Source organism: Pan troglodytes, chromosome 21, assembly GCF_028858775.2.
Source record: "Pan troglodytes isolate AG18354 chromosome 21, NHGRI_mPanTro3-v2.0_pri, whole genome shotgun sequence".
NCBI lineage: Eukaryota > Metazoa > Chordata > Mammalia > Primates > Hominidae > Pan > Pan troglodytes.
Genome location: NC_072419.2, coordinates 11,356,859 through 11,369,249, shown reverse-complemented (window position 1 = coordinate 11,369,249; position 12,391 = coordinate 11,356,859). Strand labels below are relative to the sequence as shown.

Here is a 12,391-nt window from a genome sequence, read left to right as displayed (position 1 = left end):
GAATGTATTCGTTGACTTATGTATCTCCTCCACTAGAACCTAAGCTCTGTGAAGGCATCCCAACCACCTAGAGCAGCACCTGATTCTTGGTAGACACTGTGAAAGGAAAATAAACCTCAGGACCCCCAACTCACTAAGGCAAAGGGAAAAGTCAAGTTAGGAAATGGGTCATGCAAACCTGCTTCCCATTTTGTTCAGAAAAAGATAGCTGCAAAGATAAAAAGAGCTACATAATTCCCTCACAATGTGCCCACAAGGAAATTCCTTGTGGGTCCCAAGATCTTTACCTTAAAAGAATTCTATTGAATTTCACCCTGACCTTCACACGGATAGGACAAAGGACAAAACTAAAAGTCATCTCTCTGTTCACCTGACTGCTTCCTCTGCTCTAAGTTTATTTTACCTTATGTAAAAATGCTGATTCACTGAGCATCAGACGAATGCATAAGTGACTATTCCTCTACCCTTTTCTTGCATGTATAATGTGTATTCAGTGAACGCTGATAGAAGAAGACTCAAAAGAATGCAACTGCTTGCCTTTCTCATTGCCCACCCTTTTGTAAAGTTCCTTCCTTTTTCCCGCAATAGTTGCTTTTTTCCCCTTTAAATATTGAGGTCTCCAGATGCCCTTTGGAAAAAGCAAAGGACCACAGATTTTTCCTGAGCTTCTGTGTTCTTTTCCTGGTTGTGTCCTTAACCTTGACAAATAAACCTCTTAAAATGATTGAGACCCATCTCGGTCATTTTCTTTGATTTACAACACCTTGATAATATTTGTGTAGTGAACGAATAAATATCCAAATGTACCATAAACATGAAGACCTCAGACACCAAGTGTGCCAATGCTAACAGCCTCTAAGTCCTGACCCAAACTCACTAACAAGTGTAATCCTTCTTAAAATGAACTTACATGATCCCATGCTATCGAAATCACCTCAAATGGTCCTAAATCCTTTGTGATCCTAAACTACCCAAAGTGGTATAAGACTTCAGACGCTCTTAGAGATTCTGAAGAGGTATAAATTACTCAAAACAACTTTAAATGCTAAATAATCTTCCATGACTATAAATGGTGCCAAGTGATACAAACCACCCCTAAAAAGCTCTAAGCAATCAAAATAGAACCTAAATCTTAAAAATCTCTGTAAGACTTTCAAGACGTTTGAACCCTAAACAATCCTAACTCTAAATGCATAAAATATCCTGAATGAATAATTTCAGGATATTCTTTAGAGTCTAAGCACACTAAAGAAACCAATCGTTTAAATGACCCTATGGTAATGTATCTAACAACCTTAGAGACCTAATACCTAGAAGTGGCCTCAGATGCCTGTAAACTACCACAGAACTTGAATATGCAAGTTTTGTGATTTTGGAGAGGATCTTGTTAGAACATTGACTCAGATTTAGCAGACCTAGGGTGCGGTTTGAGACACTGCCTTCCTACCAACTCCCAGGGGATGTGGATGCTGCTGATCCACAGGCCACACTTGGAATAGCAAAGCTAGAAGCTATATAAACCCAAAGGATCCTAAGTCAATTAAAACTACCCTAAATTCTAAAACACCCTCAGAGATCCCAGACAATCCTAAATCCTAAACAACTCTAAACATGCTAAAGTTTCTTAAATGATGCTTAAAACCTTAAGCCCCAGATTATCTCACATGACCCTAAACTAACCCAAACAACTCTAAATGACCCTAAGTATCTCAATAGACTCTAAGAGATCTTAAGCCTTATACCTCCCTAAGGGCCCTTAAAAATTTAAACTTGCTGGAAATGACCTTACACCCCAACAGTCCAAAAGACTCTAAAAGATCCAAGAAATCATAATTGCACCTAAAATACCCAAACTATTCTAATTGATCCAAAATTATCCTAAACCCAAAGTGGCCTTAAATAGTTGCAAAGGAACCCAAGTCTAATGAACCCAACCTTCTCAGCCTCAACAACATTAATGCTAACTCCAACGCCCTGGACATTAATGACTCAACAATCCTAAACCCTAACAGGCAATGGAGCAGACACCTCGTCAGTGACCTGTCCTGACCCTCATTATTCCATACCTCAATGACTCATCTGTTACCCAAAGACCAGAGCTCTGTTTGTATACTTGGACTTTAACCTTGATTTAGGGATCCTGTTGGTGTTGCAACAGAAGACCCCAAATTCCAAATGATGATAAATTAATGGATGTTTGACCCTGAACCCCTTGACAATGACAACCCTAAAGGCCTAATTACCACAAACAAATGATCCTGAGCTCTGAACTCTGTGAAGAAGTTGGAGCAGACCCACATACATTGTGATCAGAATCCGAACCCTACATCTCTCTTCTTAATGATCAGATACCTTCACCCTAATAATCCCAATGATACAAGAAAAGTGACAGAGACTACGCTGAGACTTTCTTGTTCCCAAATGTAACTTTGACTCTGATCCCAAGGGCTCTAAACTCTAATAACTCCAATCTTAAACCCTAAACCCTAAATAATGATAAAGCATTATTAAGATACTCAACTGTGGCTGGGTGCGGTGGCTCATGCCTGTAATCCTAGCACTTTGGGAGGCTGAAGCGGGCGGATCACAAGGTCAGGAGATCAAGACCATCATGGCTAACACAGTGAAACCCCGTCTCTACTAAAAATACAAAAAATTAGCCGGGCATGGTGGTGGGCGCCTGTAGTCCCAGCTACTCGGGAGGCTGAGGCAGGAGAATGGCGTGAACCCGGGAGGCGGAGCTTGCAGTGAGCTGAGATTGTGCCACTGCACTCCAGCCTGGGCGACAGAGCGAGACTCCATCTCAAAAAAAAAAAAAAAAAGATACTCAACTGTGAGGCTAACTCTGAAACTCCTGATGAACATCATCGGACTCTTCACCACGGCACTCCCTACCCTGGGCCCACGTGCATGCCCATCACCTGAGGATGTTATTATAAAGTAATATGAACTCACATTTCTAAAATAGATTTATTCCACTTTTGAACCGGGATCCAAAAATCCACTTGAGGACCACGAGCCATGTTTTTCTCATTTTAATCACCAAAATTCATCCTGAATTGAGGTAAAAAATAATGCAGATTTGGGGCTTTATGAGATGAAATATAAGTTACCCCTGCAGCAGTAAAGTTGCTCTTCAGGCCAGTGTGACATTCAGCATGTTGAAAAAGAGGGGGGCAAAGTCCCAGGAGTAGCTACTTAAAGGACAAGAATTCATGTGGGATATTATAAATGAATTATGCTCAGGGACAATGACTTAAACTGCTTTATCCCCTCAAGAAGGATGCTCCAAAAATGCATCTCCCAGAAAATTCAAGATCCAGAATACTGTCTTTTTTGGGGGGACATATTGAAAGATAACATTTTAGTTTCAATGGACTACATAAATGAGATTCAAGTCCTGGTAATAAAGATGGGTCTGTGTAATAATTTCTTCATTCAGAATTTGTAGAGGAAGGATATTAAAGCCTACAGACCTGTCACCCCACCAATTCTACTAGCTGAAAGTAGATACCAAGACATAATGTTAAGTGAAAATAGATAGTTGGTGAAAGATACATACATGATGATACTATTTATGTATCATATACACTCAAAAGTTGATCTTTATAGATATATATATATATAATCCTTACCTATATTAATAGATACATGGATCTCAACAGACTCTAAGAGATCTTAAGCCTTTTTTTTTTTTTTAAGATGGAGTTTCGCTCTTATTGCCCAGGCTGGAGTACAATGGTGTGATCTCAGCTTACTGCAATGTCTGCCTCCCAGGTTCAAATGATTCTCCTGCCTCAGCCTCCTGAGTAGCTGGGATTACAGTTGTCTGCCTCCATGCTTGGCTAATTTTTTGTGTTTTTAGTACAGATGGGGTTTCACCATGTTGGCCAGGCTGGTCTTGAACTCCTGACCTCAGTTGATCCACCCACCTCGGCCTCCCAAAGTGCTGGGATTACAGGCGTAAACCACTGCACCCGGCCAGATCTTAAGCCTTATACCTCCTTAAGGACGCTTAAAACTTCAGATTTGCTTTAAATGACTCTAAACCCCAATGGTCTTTATATATATATATATATATATATATATATATATATATATATATATATGAAGGATATAATTGTTAAGGGTTATCGTGAGGCAAGGATGGGGACTGGGGGTGGCGGCTTTACCTGTGATCAATTAACTTTTTTCAAAACACAGTTTGTCTTTTCTTCAATGATAGACATGCACATGGTTAAGAAAGTCAAACGAAACCAGCTCTCTTTTGCTCCTACCACACTCTACCTCCCCTTCCTTCCCACGGCCTTCAATTCTTCTAGCTGATTCTTTGGTACTTACCATCTTATCTGTAAGTAGCATGTTGGTGTTTCTCTTCCTGATTTGCTCATCTGGGGCCTTATCTTTCTCTACCTCCCTCCCCAATTCTTGGGTCTCCATCCTGCAAATCATAATTTTTGGTTAGCGCACATCTGCCTTTATGTTGTATAACTGTATAAACATGCTCTCTAAAGCTGAATGTGTACTGTATTGGGCTTATTTTTCCATTTTTAGCCCAACTTTTTGTTTTCCTTGAAGTTAAAAATTGTCCTTCTGTTTGCTTAGGTTTTCAATGTATTTTTCATGAATTCAGCCCATATTTGTCCCAAATTCTCTAAACTTTTCATATGTTCAGTCTCCCCCAGCATTCTATCCATTGTATCTCCTTGAGGACCTGTCTCCGGGGTGACTCTCAGCCTGGTGCTGGTTGTCAGCGGGGTCTGTCTTCGTCATCTCCTGGGGTTCATGTAGCGCACACACACACTCTCTCTCCCCATCTTTATTTCCTCTTTCCTGCAAACCACACCTTCCTCTTTTGGATTGACTTTCTGCTACTAGCAGGATTGCAAATTCTGACTTCTCAGGCAATGCTGCCCTGTAGAAGTGAAAGTTCCATGGGATTCAGGAATTCCTGATTTTTCAAGAAAATCCAGAAACCCAGATTATTATCAGAATCTCTGGTTTTTAAAAACTGTGGTAGACAGGAAAAGACTGTCACTTGGATGGGTTTGTAGGCCACCACTTGGTTATCTCTACTCTAGTTAACTCAATCTAACTAAAGTTAAACTGGTCTCCCAGGACATGCCTATATCCTTTTGCTCTATAGTTTGAGATTATTAAGACTTTAGGCCAGGCGCGGTGGCTCACGCCTGTAATCCCAGCACCTTGGGAGGCTGAGGCAGGCGGATCCCTTGAGGTTAGGAGTTTGAGACCAGCCTGGCCAACACAGCAAAACCCCGTCTTTACTAAAAATATAAAAATTAGCCAGGCACGGTGGCACATGCCTGTAGTCCCAGCTACTCAGGAGGCTGAGGCAGGGGAATCGCTTGAACCCAGGAGGCAGAGGTTGCAGTGAGCCAAGACCGTGCCACTGCACTCCAGCCTGGGCAACAGAGTGAGACTCTGTCTCAAAAAAAAAAAAAATTATTAAGACTTTAGAAGTCTATATGTTTAGAAGATTACAGAAGAAAACACATGTGTTTCCCCACCCAAAAACAAATGGAGGGGAGCTGCTGGCCTTACAAGATTTGTTGAAGGTTTCTTTAGTCACAAGGGTTTGGCTTGGGGCTTGACATTTGGGGCAGATACTAGTTGTGGAACCTAGGTTTGCCCCCTCCCTGAGATAAAGTTCATTACTCCTGCATCTCCATCATTCCAGCCACTGCAGGTGAGGTGCATGCCCTTGGCTGATAGGGCACAACCCTTCCACCTCAGCAGAACACCCTGGATGTCCCCGGGGCCTGGAAGGTGCGGAGGCAGCAGGGCCTCTCTCCTGAAGTCCCAGCAGGGGAGCACACCTGCCTCAAGGTCTGGCAGGCATTTGGCTGCACAATTGTCCCACAGGCCCATGTGGTCATTTTCGCACACACGGCTATGCATTCCATCACCTTCAAGCCACTGAAACTACACCATGGCTTGGGTCAGCTTTCCAACTCTGCCCCAGTTGCCTCCTGATATGAGAGGGCCAGGAGGGCCATTTGACTCAGGATCAAATTCATGAAGGGCCTTTAATACATGCTTTTGACATTCTCACTAAATGAGATGCAATAGGGTCTTAGCTTGGGCTCCTTCAGAAGCAGACATTAAGGCCAGGAATTGGGCCAGGCGCGGTGGCTCATGCCTGTAATCCCAAAACTTTGGGAGGCTGAGGCGGGCGGATCACAAGGTCAGGAATTTGACACCAGTCTGGCCAATATGATGAAACACCATCTCTACTAAAAATATAAAAATTAGCCGGGAGTGGTGGTGCGCGCTTGTAGTCCCAGCTACTCAGGAGGCTGAGGCAGGAGAATCCCTTGAACCTGGGAGGCGGAGGTTGCAGTGAGCTGAGATGGTGCCATTGCACTCCAGCCTGGGCAAGAGAGCAAGACTCCATCTCAAAAAACAAAACAAAACAAAACAAAACAAACAAACAAAAATAGGATTTGAAGGCTAGTAGTTTATTTGGGACTTGATTCTAGAAAACAATGGAAGTGGAGTGGGGAAGTCCAATAGGAGGGGAAGGAATCTTATTTGGGTGTGTCATTAAATAAGTTCTGATGGTGGGCAACTGGAGTTCAGTCCCAGTGGAGACCTCTAGGAGCCAGTGTAGAAGGTACCCCAGAGTTTCTCCACCTAGGGGTGAGGGAGCTGGGGTATTTATATACCAACTTCCATTAGGCATTGGTTGAAGTCTGCTCTTGGGGGCCAGAGAGGCATTAATTCCCTGAGACATCTGCAGTGTACACAAGCAGAGCAGGCTCTGGTGTCCAAAAAAGCCTGAAGGCCAAGGGACACGGTTGATGGTCATTAGAGGCATATGTGCACAGACATGGTGAGTGGATATTAGACGTCAATATTTAAACTATTCTACTCTTTTGTGAACTTGTTTTGGCATTTCATCATCTTTTAATTTCCTGGACATCCTAAAAAGAAATACCTTTTTCCTCCACTCCAGATGACATTCTTGGAATTTATTTAAGGTCCACCTAAATATTAATAATCCAAAATAACCTCCCTCTCTCAAGATCTTTGACTTAACCCAATTTGCAAAGACCCTTTTCCCATATAAGACAATATTCATAGGTTTCAGGGATTAGGACCTGATATTTTTGGGGGACATTTTTCAGCCTACCACACTCTGGAAGATCTAAACTAGTTTGGAAAAAGTGAGGTTGGAAAAAAAAAAAAAAAAGAAATGCCCTCAATCAGTTGGATAACCCTGTTTAATAGACAAGAAGATACACAACATGGGAAGTCTACTGCATTGCCCGGTCATGAGAGACAAAGGGAAGTGAATGTGGCTGAAGCAGGGCTAACTCCAGACCAGCTCTCAGCACCTCCACTTCCCTTCTTCTCTTCTTCTAAGCCAACTCCAAATCTCAATGCTATCAAAATTCTGGGTAAATCCCAGAGCAGTTAGTGAACTGGGGAAGCTTTGGTTCTTTCCTCAGTCCTTCATTTGACACTGGAAACAATTAAGATCCCAGGCAGAGAGAAACAAGAAAGAGTGTTTTCACCTCTGCAGAGACAGTGCATCCCAGGAGAGGAGCCCTTTGGGAATTTGGAAGGCCAAACCTTCCTCTGTGGAAGCCTGAGGGACATGCTGAAATTGCCCCTCTATTTCCTTGCTTTCCACCCAAGTGATTTGCTCCAACTTGTCCCACTGTGGATGAGGTCATCTCCATTCTCTGACGGCCCCATCTGAGATATTCAACTTGACTTTTCTTGCTCTGAGGAGCTCAGGCCATTGGGTGTTTGGGGTTGGCTTTTGCTTGGTTTGCTTCATTCTCCTCTGAGCACATGGCTGTCAACTCCAAGGTACCTGCCAGATAGAAAGTATGAGGGAAAGCATTTTGCAGGCACTCTTTGGAGTTTTCAGCCACCTGCTGACATTACAGAAACCCCTAGTTTTCCCTGTGTGGACCAACCAGGTGTCTGTTCCCTGGAATGCCAGACCTCCTTAGGCCCATCCTGTGGACCCCGAGGCGGGGGTATTCACAGAATTCAGGCCAGTGGCTGCGCAATGCCCTTCCTGCTGATAGCACTCGGCTTTGTCCCATTTCTTCTGGCTCTTTTTTTTTCTTTCCCACATCTGCAACAGATTTATTTTTTAAAGGAAGGGATTTTGAGAGGAAAAACATTGGGCAGAGACGTATGGAATAGAAAATAAATACAAATGTAAGCCATTTAGCTGCTGACCCGTTACACAATCTAGTAAGCTGGGAGTGGTGGCGCCTGCCTGTAGTATCAGCTACTCAAGAGGCTGGGGTGGGAGTATTGCTTGAGCCTGGGAGTTCGAGGCCAGCTTGGGCAACATAGCGAGACCCCGTCTCTACAAACAAACAAAAATGCAATGACATTTCAAACATTGAGATGTTCCCTTAACAAGGCCGATAATTTTGGTCTCTGGTATTTGGTATTTGGAATTTAGGCTATATTTTATTTATTTATTTATTTATTTACTTATTTTTTCTCCTTTTTAAGACAGGGTCTTGCTCTGTCATATAGGCTGGAGTGGAGTGGCAGACTGTCGGTTCACTGCAGACTTAACCTCCTGGGCTCAGGCTATCCTCCTGCCTCAGCCACCTGAGTAGTTGGGACTACAGGCATATCTATGCCCAGCTAATTTTTGTATTTTTTGTAGATATGGGGCTTCACCATGTTGCCCAGGCTGGTCTCGAACTCCTGAGCTCAAGCAATCTGCCTGCCTCGGCCTCCCAAAATGCTGGGATTATAGGTGTGATCCACCGTGCCTGGCTATCCTTCTTTAGACTCTGCCTGGAGGTGGTCCCAAGGCTGATCGGGTTGGGGACCTGTATCTTTCCTCCATGTGGTCCCCCAGTGACTTCCAATTGCACTTAGAATGAACTTAGACCTAGACAGACTTCAAATACCTCATCAGCAGCCCCTGGCTACAGCCTCAACCTCCTCTTGCGTACCTGCCCTCCTGCTCCCTTTCCTCACAACGGTCTCCCCATGCCCTCATTGCGTTCTCACCGGGGGCCCTTCCAATGCAGCGTTTCCTCTGCCTGCAGCATCTTGGTAGGAAGAGACAAGATCCTGGCATGGCTAACTCCTTCTAGTTCATTCTCACTTTTCAGGTCTCAGCTCAAATGTCCCCTTTGCAAAGAGACCATCCTGATCACCCTAGTTAATGTCTTCCTTTCCCAGCTATTCTTCTTATATAGAAAAGATTTTTGTTGAAAAATGTGCGTACAATGAAACACACCTATCTTAAGTGTTCAGTTTGGAGAGTTGGGCCAAATGTATACATCCATGTAGCAATGCCCCAATCAAGGATACAATAGTCTCTCCTTATCCATGGGGGATACATTCCAACACCTCCAATGCATGCCTGGGACCACGGATAATACTGATCCTTATTGCCATCAATCAGAACACATTTCTCTTCATGTTTTTATCCACAGAATTAATGCCTTTTCCATCTTAACTAAGCTCTTATCACGCACCATGGCCATTACTTTGCAGTCCGAGGTGTGACAGCAAAACTAGCATATATTTCTTTTTTCCATCTTCACAATTTCATGAATCAAAGCTTCCTTGTTATCACAGATCTTAGCAACCTCAGCTAAGGTTGCTAATTAAGTCCACAACTTTCACTTTTCCCCTTAAAGCACCTTGTAGCTTCTCTTTGGCATATCCAAATTGCCAGCATCACTATGCTTGTGATTTGAAGCTATTGTTAAGTAAAATAAGGGTGACTTTGAACACAAACCCTGCCATGCCTCGACGTCATCCGAAAAACTGAGATGGCTACTAAGTAACTAACGGGCCTGGAGCATGTACAGTGTGGACAGGCTGGACAAAGGGATGATTCATCCCCGGGGCAGGACTGGGAGAGATGGCGCAAGATATCATCACGCTGCTCAGAATGGCATGCAATTTAAACTTAGGATTGTTCATTTCTGAAATGTTCCATTTAATATTTTTGAACCTCGGTTGAACATAGGCAACTCAAACTGCAGAAAGCAAAATCACAGCTAAGCCTTTTCCCAGCGTCTTCTTATTACCTTGCCTTGTTTCATTGATGTCACTTAGCTTGGCAGGACAGTGTCGTGCTTATTTATCTGTTTGTTGTCTCCCCAGAAAGCAGGCACCTCTCTGTCTTGCTTGCTGCTGTATTCCTCATGTTCAAGACACCCTTCTTACTGGCACTGAAGGAACCATCTTTTGCATTTACGTGAGCATTGCAGGCTCTGACTTCCAATGCTGCCCCTGACCCAACTTCCGTGGGCTCAGGCATTGCCCTCTCCTTGGAGGGCCAGAATTCAAGACGCAGGTGACTCGGGGCGGAGGGCACCCGCTGTCCCTCTGGCCCTGGGGGTGAGGATGCCAGGGGCTTTCCTCTCCCTCGCGCCCACCCTGAAAGCGCCACCTCGGAGTCACCGCCAGGGCCAGGAGGCGCCGCGGAAAAGCCAGACGTCGTTTTTGGCTCCTTTGGAATGTTTGGAGCACGTCTGGGTGTGAGAGCTAGAGTTTGCGTGCGTGAGGGGCGCCCTGCATCTTTCTGTCTAGCAGAACCCCCGACAGGTGTCCCCATAAGTCATCAAGGCAGACCATCAGAGACCATCTCCGCCAGGACCAGGGCGACGCCCTCGGGGCACTTTCTGTCTCTGTGACTGTAGGAGGGTTCCACCTCCTATATCAGCTGAATGTTACAGCAGGTTTGCCTGTCCCGAGGACGTCCCTGGGAAGGATTTGGGGCTAGGAAAGCCCTGGGTGGGCTGGAGGGCTCCCGAGGACCAGCTCTGCGGAAGGCGTTCGTGCGGTTCTTCCGGCCGCCAGGCGTCTGGGACGGTGGCCTTGCCCGGCGGGGTGGGTGGTGTCCGCGCGCCCCCTCGTGGCCCGGACGCGGTGCAACGCCCGCTCCCCCGCTCTTCCTAGCAGTGGCGCCAAAGTGAGGAGGAAAAAGACTGTAACTTCTATCTTGATATAATTAACATTTTTCAATCTCAAAAATAGTGACATTTGGTCTTGGTGTCTTTACTTGGTTTGTGTGTCAGCCCCACATCACGAGACACCTTCCCTGGGCTCAGTAGTTTGGGACCTAAAGCTTTTGACACATCCCTGGTGTGTTTTGATGCCTTCTGAACCAGACTTCCAGGTTCAAATCCTGTCTTCCCTGCAGTGAGACCTTGGATACTGTCTGCCTGCCTCCATTTCTTCATCTGCTTAATGGACGTAATATTAGTATCCATCTCATGGGACTGCTTCAGGGATTAAACATCTTTAAAATATTTAAGTGCAGATTAGAAGGGATCATGGCGGACTGGAGGCAGGACTAGATTGCAGCTCTGGACAGAGCAGCATGTGGGGGCTTACACTATGAATTTCAGCTCCAGATCCACTACAAGAACAAACCAGCACTCCCAAGAGGACGCACAGATCCTCTGAAGGAAGCAGAGCGCTCCTGCAGGGCCTGGGAGACACCCCAAATACTGTCAGTGCCCCAACTGAGGAAGTGAACACACACCCTCAGTGGAGAAGCTGAAGTTCTGTTTGTGGGGGAAGTTTCTGACTTTACCTGGAGCTGAGTCAAGTTAGAGAGCCGACTGAAAGACAGGGGTACAGGAAGTAGCAGAAAGGCCCTGGGAGCTCGCTGGGTCCCCAAGCATCCCATTCCTGCCTGGCATAACAGGGATCCATCAGGAGGGTGGCTAGAGGAGCAGGGGATAAAACTCCACAGGGAGAAGGAATTCCCCAGCTGAATTTTGTAACTATTTGAACGGGGCAAGAAACCTCCTGGCCAGAACTTTGGGGAGGGTGCGAATCCAGCGGGCAGACTTCACAAGCAGGGGAAGAACTAAAGCCCTTTTCTCTCCCAGCTGGGAGGCGGATAGCCTCGGGCAAGTTTTCAAGCCTGTCACCTGCAGCCTGAAAACAGACTGGGCTGTTGGTGGGGGCACAGTGGGAGTGAGACGGGCCCTTTAGTTTGCGTGGGAGCTGGGTGAGGCCTGTGACTGCTGGCTTTCCCCCACTTCCCTGACAACCTGCAGGATTCAGCAGAGGCAGCCATAATCCTCCTAGGTACACAACTCCAGTGACCTGGGAATCTCACCTCCATCCCCCACAGCAGCCACAGCAAGACTCGCCCTAGGAGAGTCTGAGCTCAGACACGCCTAGCCCCACCCCCACCAGATGGTCCTTCCCTATCTACCCTGGGTGGAAGACAAAGGGCATATAATCTTGGGAGTTCTAGGGACTGACCTAACACCGGTACCTCTCCACGCTATCACAGCTGATGCTTTCTGGAAAGCGCCACCTCCTGGCAGGAGGCCAACCAGCACAAACATAGAGCATTAAGCCACCAAAGCTAAGGACCCTCACGAAGCCCAGTGCACCCTCCGCC

General features: G+C 45.6%; 1 long non-coding RNA gene across 1 annotated transcript; it reads right to left on the bottom strand.

Annotated features, from left to right (window-relative positions):
- Nucleotides 1–6,458: 6,458 nt before the first annotated feature.
- On the bottom strand, nucleotides 6,459–10,880 carry LOC129138176 (uncharacterized). The gene is made up of 2 exons (XR_008541241.2): nucleotides 9,019–10,880; nucleotides 6,459–7,843 (listed from the first exon to the last, which is right to left on the bottom strand). It is a non-coding gene; the product is annotated as an uncharacterized LOC129138176 (long non-coding RNA).
- Nucleotides 10,881–12,391: the final 1,511 nt, after the last annotated feature.